At 44.4% G+C, this 8,217-nt stretch overlaps 1 long non-coding RNA gene across 1 annotated transcript; it reads right to left on the bottom strand.

The window, feature by feature from the left end:
• Positions 1-2,995: 2,995 nt before the first annotated feature.
• LOC111819040 (uncharacterized) lies at positions 2,996-7,259 on the bottom strand. Its single transcript, XR_002822842.1, has 3 exons — positions 7,213-7,259; positions 4,094-4,320; positions 2,996-3,138 (listed from the first exon to the last, which is right to left on the bottom strand). It is a non-coding gene; the product is annotated as an uncharacterized LOC111819040 (long non-coding RNA).
• Between the last annotated feature and the right edge of the window lie 958 nt (positions 7,260-8,217).

The following is an 8,217-nucleotide window of genomic DNA, read 5'->3' as shown; positions in this document are numbered from 1 at the left end:
GTATGTAAGGAAAAGGATATTTTAAAACCAGCAAAGCCAGGGATTTTGATAAACGGCTGATTCCAGATATGGCTATGAGAAGAATGATATAATCCTGGAAAATATAGTTGTGCTATAAAGCAAAGAAGTGCTCAGAATCGAGTACGGACATACCAATAACACATGGGTGCTGACTTCAAGAAGCTCACGCTGGCTCCATTGCTTGGCACCTACCACCTTAATGAGAATGGATCTCTGTGAACCATCAGCCTATAGAGTTCATCCCAAGAACTTCATTTCATGGAATCAAACCCAGAATTCTAGCCTGCTGCCAGTATTGGGAGGAAACAATTGAGCATGCACAAATGAGAGAGAAAGAGAGAAGGTATGGGGTGAGAGGGGAGGGGACGTGAGGGCAGACAGAACACGTCCAGCCACCAGATATATTGTGTAAAGCCAAAGAGCTCGTCTCTGCTCATGTGATTCAATACAAGGACCACGGAAACATGATCCAGGAACTCTGAGAGTGCAGGTCTACGCGCTGTGCACTGTCAGGCACGGGATTCTATTGGCTCCAATGGTTTGTCTCAACTGGGATTATTTTTTCTGAAAAAACAAACACTCAAGGATAAAAGGCCATTCTGAGTTTTCAGGCATACACCTAGTTTGTTCTCAGCAGCTCTTCTGGGAGAATCTGAGGTTTAGTTCTCCTGTGGTGGACAAGACTTACTAGGCGAGGTCTCCTCTCTGCCTTTACGTGAGAGGATCTACAGAGCGGACACATGTGGCACTTTACATTTTACAGTGAGGGTCACGTCCCTGGATGGGCGCAAACCATCACCCATTCAGCTAACAGGCAAAGGCGCTAACCAGTTGTGCCGCAGAGACCCAGAGGACTTGCAGTGCTCATCTCAACAGACGTGAGCACACTCTAATTGCTGAGTGGTGCCCCTGGTCTTCTGGGCAGGCTCCAAATCTTCAGAAAACCTGACAGATTGGGGCGACAAATCTTCTTCATCAGGTTTGAAACCTGTGAATTGGGTGATACTGAAGTTAGATAGTCAGCTAAACGGCCTTGGCCTGGACTTGCACCTCACCTGCCACAGAAGCCAGTGGCCCCTGGATATGCTTGTGTTCTCAAACCACCACCACTTCTCCCCTGCCCGCCTGAGCTTAGTGGGGCCCAGAGGAAGCTGAATATCCTATGGGCTCCCGTGATGGATCTCCCCGTTGTTTAGTCCGCCTTCTCCCTACCGTCTAAGCCACTTGAGCTCCTCCTGCTCAACTCAGTTGTGTTCGGTGGGGTCAGTGGGGCCAAAAATTACTCTACATAAATCACAACGTTACTCTACATAACGGAAACAGAATGATGACCCACGCTCAAGATAAGACAATCACAGGAGACTGACCATGGAAGATCACCCAAATGTTGGAAATAGGAAGCAAGAACTTTTAAGCTATAATTTCAACTATGTTGAAGATTGTAAAGGAAAATATTGTTGCTGTTAAGTGTTGTCGAGTCAGTTCCAACTTATAGCGACCCTATGTACATCAGAATGAAACTCTGCCTGGTCCTGTGACATCCTTACAATCCTCATTATGCTTGAGCCCATTGTTCCAGCCACTGTGTCAGTCCATCTCATTGAGGGTCTTCATCTTTTTCCCTGACCCTCTACTTTACCAAGCATGATGTCCTCCAGGTACTGGTATCTCCTGATAACATGTCCAAAGTATGTGAGATCAAGTCTCGCCATCCTTGCTTCCAAGGAGCATTTTGCTGTACTTCTTCCAAGACAGAATTGTTTGTTCTTCTGGAAGTCCATGGTATATTCAATATTCTTTGCCAACATCATAATTTCAAAGGCATCAGTTCTTCTCTGGTCTTCATTATTCATTGTCTAGCTTTCTCATGCATATAAGGCAATTGAAAATACCATGGCTTAGTCGGGGCAACTTAGTCCTCAAAATGGCATCTTTGATTTTTAACACTTTCAGAGATCTTTTGCAGCAGATTTGCCCAATGAAATATGTCATTTGATTTCTTGACTGCTGCTTTCATGGGCGTTGAGTGTGGATCCAAGTAAAAGGAAATCCTTGACAACTTCAATCTTTTCTCCGTTTATCATGTTGCTTATTGGTCCAGTTGTGAGGATTTTTGGTCCATAGCAGAACAAAAATATAACCATAATAAATTAAAAGATAGTGATTCTTAATCTCCTTCAACAATAATAAATGAAGGAGCAATGTAAAATTTACAACTGAAAGAAAAAGTTCTCAAATTACAAAACTTTAGGGACTTAACTGCATTTTGGAGATGACAGATAAACTTAAAAAGAAATAGAAATCATCCTACCTGAAGGACAGAGAGGGGAAAAAATGGAAAAAAATTAACAGAGCTTCAGGAACCTGCGGAGTAATATCAGAAGTTCTAACACACATACATCGGAGTGGAAGAAGGAGAGCAAAGAGAGAACAGGCAGGGAAAAATATTGATAATTATCCAAATTTGGTGAGAAATGTATATTTACCACACAAAGACGCTTTCCTTGTTGCCTAGAGCACGCTAGAGTATGTCCTGTTTAAGGAGAGGGTATGACCTATAGACAACTCACGGCTACATTTACATACGAGTCAGCCCTTCATGTCCTCGCCCAGAGCCCAGCTCCCTCGTCCTCATAGGTGTCGCCTCCAGTCTCCTGTTCTAAACGCCCAGTAAGCAATTTACCAGCAAATGCCGCCGAAGACTCTCAGCAGACAAGCCCATTTCCGGGGAACTCACAAAGGCCATGACTTCAGCTGGTTGTGCACCTGGGGCAGCGGTGGCAAAGAGGGTGGGCTTGGGCACGAACACACTGTGTGTTTGAATCTCTGCACAAGTCTGTAACTTTGGCCAGGATGCTTAGTAGCTCTCTAAAGCCACTCCTCCCGTGTGTGAAACGTACATAAGGCAAAACCTATGGAACCTAAGAAAGGAGGAAGCGTACCTAATAGGGCGTTCTGCCAGGAGCATGGGGGCTGGGTGGCCAGCATCAGGTTTGAAAGCGTCCAGCAGCCTGCTATGTTGTCTTCTCCCTTGCCTGAGTTGGGGAGGTAGTTAGTTGCCAGGGCTCTTCAGTGTCTGACCATTGCTGTGCACCACCGCTCCCGGGATAAAGATTCCTGCGGAGACATTGCAAAAAGCATTCCCTGACCGGGAATGGAACCCAGGCCACAGTGTTCACCACGGAATCCTAGCTACTGGATTACCAGGGAAGTACTGGTCCTTCTTTCTCGAGATCCATGGGTAATAACACTGTGGGCACTGAGCTCCAAAGTTCAGGCCCACGTACCCTTCTGGATGTCACCCCAAAGGTCATTCACTCCCTGCTTCCTCCAGAAGACCTGCCAGGTTCACAATTTACGGAGCAAGTTGACTCATCTGGGCTAGAGCGCAGACCTGACCTAGAGATGCACCTTTGAGAGTGTGAAGAGATGGTTGCGTGATCCAGGGCAGTGGAGGAGGTTGTGGGAGGAGTTGGGAGGGAAGGCGCCGAGAGTGAAAAGGGGTCTAGCACTGACTGCTAGCCCCCATCTCAAAAAAACAAAGAAGGACTCCTGTGCACAAACAAGACAGTCTGTATGGAAATCACTTTAAAGCAAGTTATTGGCCCTGAACTGAACTGCTGATGTTCCCCCTAAAATCTTCTGCACCTGCATTTTTTCCATATTAGTTGATGGCAACTCCATCCTTCCAATGCTCATAGCAAAAACTGAGAGTTCTTCTTGACATCGATCTTTTCCTCAAACTCCATATCTAGCTAGTCACGGATTCATGTTTTCTTGTTGGTAAAGTGTGGACATTGATCTACAGAATCCTTTCTTTTGTGATTTCTGAATTTAGCCAACGACTCTCCTAATAAAGGGAGGAGATTATTTTAACTCTCGACCCTCGGCTCCTCCAGACCTTAGGGTTCAGGACTCTTAATCTCAGGATCGTGGGGTTCAGCTGTCTTTGCCCCTTTTCGTTATCTTTGTCCCTCAAAATCAGCCTTCTTGACCTGTCCTCTAGGCCTAGTGACAAGGCATAGACACATCACTGAAGCTCCTCCAGCCAAGTCAGGACCCTACACCCTACCTGATAGGCCTGCAGAGAAGCTTCAGGAGACACGTTATTGGGTTTGTCCGACTGGATTTGGCCAAGGGTAGGTAGGTGTGTTTGGAGGGGTGGGAAGCAGTGAGTTTGTGGTTCCTCAGGTGGCGCCGGCTGCTCTTTACCCTCTTTCGGGGAAAGGTCAACTGCCCTCTGTCTTCTCCAGGAGACACCAGAGGGTCCACACGTGACAGAAAAGCTGCGAATCTTCTCTAGGTGGGCGGGGGAGGCGGGAGATAGATTGAAGAGGGAAGGAAGGGGGGAAAAACATGCTATGAAATTTCCTGATCTAAAGTGAAGACGGTCTTGTCTAGAACCGAAGCCTAGGTTGCTGGTTAGGGTGATATATTTCAGTTGTACCCCTATCTGCACTCTGAGTCAAACTAGAACAAAGTCAAACATTGCGTTCTGGTTTCCAGTGAGCAGGCAGGTCTGTGCCTTCACCAGGGTGGGAGCACTTGAACTTTGAGCGTGAAGGCAATGTGGTGAGCACTGCACCAAGAACAGCAACTGTCGGAGGAGAGGGCACATTCTTCCCCAAATTTCTTTTTAACTTCATTTATAAAGGAGACTATCGTCAATATCATCAGTCAGAAAAAGGCCAGGGGCCGACTGCAGAACAGACCATCAATTGCTTATATGCAAGTTGAAACTGAAGTTGAAGAAAATTACAGCAGGTTCATGAGAGCCAAAGTGTGACCTTAATATATTCCACCTGAATTTAGAGACCATCTCAAGAATAGACATGATGCATTGAACACTAATGACCGAAGACCTGACAGGTAGTGGAATGACATCAAGGCTATCGTACATGAAGAAAACAAAAAGTCATTAAAAAGACAAGAAAGAAAAAAGACCAAAATGGATGTCAGAAGAGACTCTGAAACTTGCTCTTGAATTTAGAGTAACTAAAGCGAAAGGAAGATATAATGAAGTAAAAGTGCTGAACAGAACGTTTCAAATGGCAGCTTGAGTAGACAAAGTAAAGTATTATAATGAAATGTGCAAAGACCTGAAGTTAGATAACCAAGAGAGAAGAACATGCTCAGCATTTCTCAAGCTGAAAGAACTGAAGAAAAAATGTAAGCCTTGAATTGCAATATTGAAGGCTTCTATGGGTAAAACATTGAATGACACAGGAAGCATCGAAAGATGATGGAAAGAATACAGAGTCACTCTACCAGAAAGAACTGGTTGACATTCAGCCATTTCAGGAGGTACCATATGATCCAGAACCAATGGTTTTGAAAGAAGAAATCCAAGCTGCACTGAAGGCACTGGTGAAAAACAAGGCTCCAGGAATTGAAGGAATACCGAGATGTTTCAAGAAACAGATGCAACACTGAAAGTGCCCGCTTGTCTATACCAAGACATTTGGAAGACAGCTACCTGACCAATTGACTGGAAGAAATCCATATTTGTAACCATTCCAAAGAAAGGTGACCCAACAGAATGTGGAAACTATTGAACAATATCATTAATACCACATAGAAGTAAAATTTTGCTGAAGATAATTCAAAAATGGTTGCAGCAGTACATCGTTGGGGAACTGCCAGAAATTCAAGCCAGATTCAGAAGCGGATGTGGAATGAGGGATATCACTACTGATGTCAGATGGATCTTGGCTGAAAGCAGAGGATACCAGAAAGATGTTTACCTCTGTTTTATTGACTATGCAAAAGCATTTGACTGTGTGGATCATAACAAACTATGGATAACATTGTGAAGAATGGGAATTCCAGAATACTTAATTGTGCTCAGGGGGAGCCTGAACTTAAATGAAGAGGCAGTCGTTCAAACAGAACAAGGGAATGCTGCATGGTTTAAAATCAGGAAAGGTGTGAGTCACAGTTGTATCCTTTTACCATACTTATTCAATCTGTATGCTGAGCAAATAATCAGAGAAACTGGACTATATGAAGAAGAACTCGGCATCGGGATTGGAGGAAGACTCATTAACAACCTGTGATATGCAGATGACACAACCATGCTTGCTGAAATTGAAGAGGACTTGGAAGTACTTACTGATGAAGATCAAAGACTACAGCCTTCAGTATAGATTACACCTCTGCATAAGGAAAACAATAATCCATACAAATGGACCAATAACTAACCTCATGATAAACGGAGAAAAGATTCAAGTTGTCAAGGATTTCATTTTACTTGGATCCACAAAAAACACCCATGGAAGCAGCACTCAGAAATCAAATGACTTACTGCATTAGGCAGATCTGCTGCAAAAGACCTCTTTTCAGTGTTAAAAAGCAAAGATGTCACTTTGAGGACTAAGGTGCGCCTGACCCAAGCCATGATATTTTCAACTGCCACATGCGCATGCGAAAGCTGGACAACGAATAAAGAAGACAGAAGAAGAATTGATGCTTTTGAATTATGGTGTTGCCAAAATACTGAATATACCATGGACTAGCCAGAAGATGAACAAATCTGTCTTGGAAGAAGTACAGCCGGAATGCTAATTAGAAGGGATGATGTTGAGACCTCCTCTCATGTACTTTGGACATTTTATCAGGAGGGACCAGTCCCTGGAGAAGGACATCATGCTCGGTAAAGTGGAGGGTCAGCGAAAAAGAAGAAGACTCTCAATGAGATGGATTGACACAGTGGCTACAAGGATAGGCTCAAGCATAGCAACTGCTCTGAGGATGGCACAGGACTGGGCAGTGTTTCACTCTGTTGTACACAGGGTCGCTATGAGCCAGAACCAACTCGACGGCACCTAACAACAACAAGACGTCAGTCAGGAACAAAATTGTCACCAGCGTCCTGGAGGGAGTGGGGTTGTAGGACAATGCTGACTTTATGTAAGATTTTCGATCAGGAAATTCCTTAAGGTTCTCCTCTCTTCTAGTGCCTGAATCTTCTCCACAGGCTGACACAGAAACTGAGTAAGTGTCCATGACAGCACAAGAAGTATGTCCTGAGGGTCCCACTTGGCTTTCCTACACCCGAGTATGGCTGCAGAATAAATTGATTTGCCTGAAAGCAAACCAACCTAAATCTGAATCTGTCAAGGACATGCAGAGTCAATATTCCATATACACAACAATTAAATATATATATTATATTAACATTTGATTACATACCTCTAGCCCTGGTGGCACAGTGATTAAGAGCTCTGCTGCTAACTGAAAGGTCGGCAGTTCGAATCCACCAGCTGCTCCTTGGAAACCCCACGGGCAGTCCTGCTCTGTCCTGTAGAGTCGGAACCAACTTGATGGCACCTAACAACAACATACCCAGACAGTCCTTCTCAGAAAACGAGAAGGGCCTCAACTGCCATCTTCTGCTTTGTCCCTGCATCTCCCAGCTCTGCTTTAACGGGTTCAGGGTCACTGCCTCCAGAATTTGCTTCACCTTCGCTCTATTCTCTGATGCGCATAGGCTCTCTGGCACCAGACGAAAGCGTGTGCCTGGAAGTGAGAGTTCCTGACACGTGAAGTGGTTCATTGCTGATGGATTGAGAATTGTCAAAAGATACTCAGACGATGAGCATGGAGGGAAGCAGGGTTCAGATCCTAAAGGTAATAAGACATTTTCTTAAAGGAATTGAGGACGGTAAGTGGATTTAGGCTGCACATATGTCCAGATACGGGCTTGGAAGAGTCACTCAGGATGCAGTGTGGCAAATGGACTGGAGTGGACTAGGCTGGGTGTAGGAAGGCCTGCTTTATATCTGCCTGTATTAAGGGAGCTAAGAGTTGATGGATAAAAAAGCGTGGTCAATAATAAATGCAATTTCTTTTCCCCAGTTTACTTCTCCAGGGATAACTGAGGAAAGAAATGCAGTCCACTAATTGACTAATATATTAATGTTTCAACCATCAAAATTTCTCTAAAACAGTTTGCACTTCAGTAATGTACTGTTCGCACAAAATCTGAGGAATAAGGGGTGAGGGACATGGCCCATACACGGACTACGGCAGGGAGTTTGGATTTTACTGTAAACGCATTAAAAGTTTTTTCTGGTTTCCTGTAAAAGAGCCCAGCTGATATTTGAAATACGTTTACCAGGAAAACAGTTATGACCATATCCTCTCAATAGTGGAAGGTACGCATAAAGCTGAATGAGAGGCATTTCACCTTTTGCC

The sequence above is a fragment of the Trichechus manatus genome, unplaced genomic scaffold, assembly GCF_000243295.1.
Source record: "Trichechus manatus latirostris isolate Lorelei unplaced genomic scaffold, TriManLat1.0 scaffold00250, whole genome shotgun sequence".
In the NCBI taxonomy this organism is placed as follows: Eukaryota; Metazoa; Chordata; class Mammalia; order Sirenia; family Trichechidae; genus Trichechus; species Trichechus manatus.
Note: the sequence above shows the minus strand (reverse complement) of the source record. Positions and strands in the feature narration are given on the sequence as shown.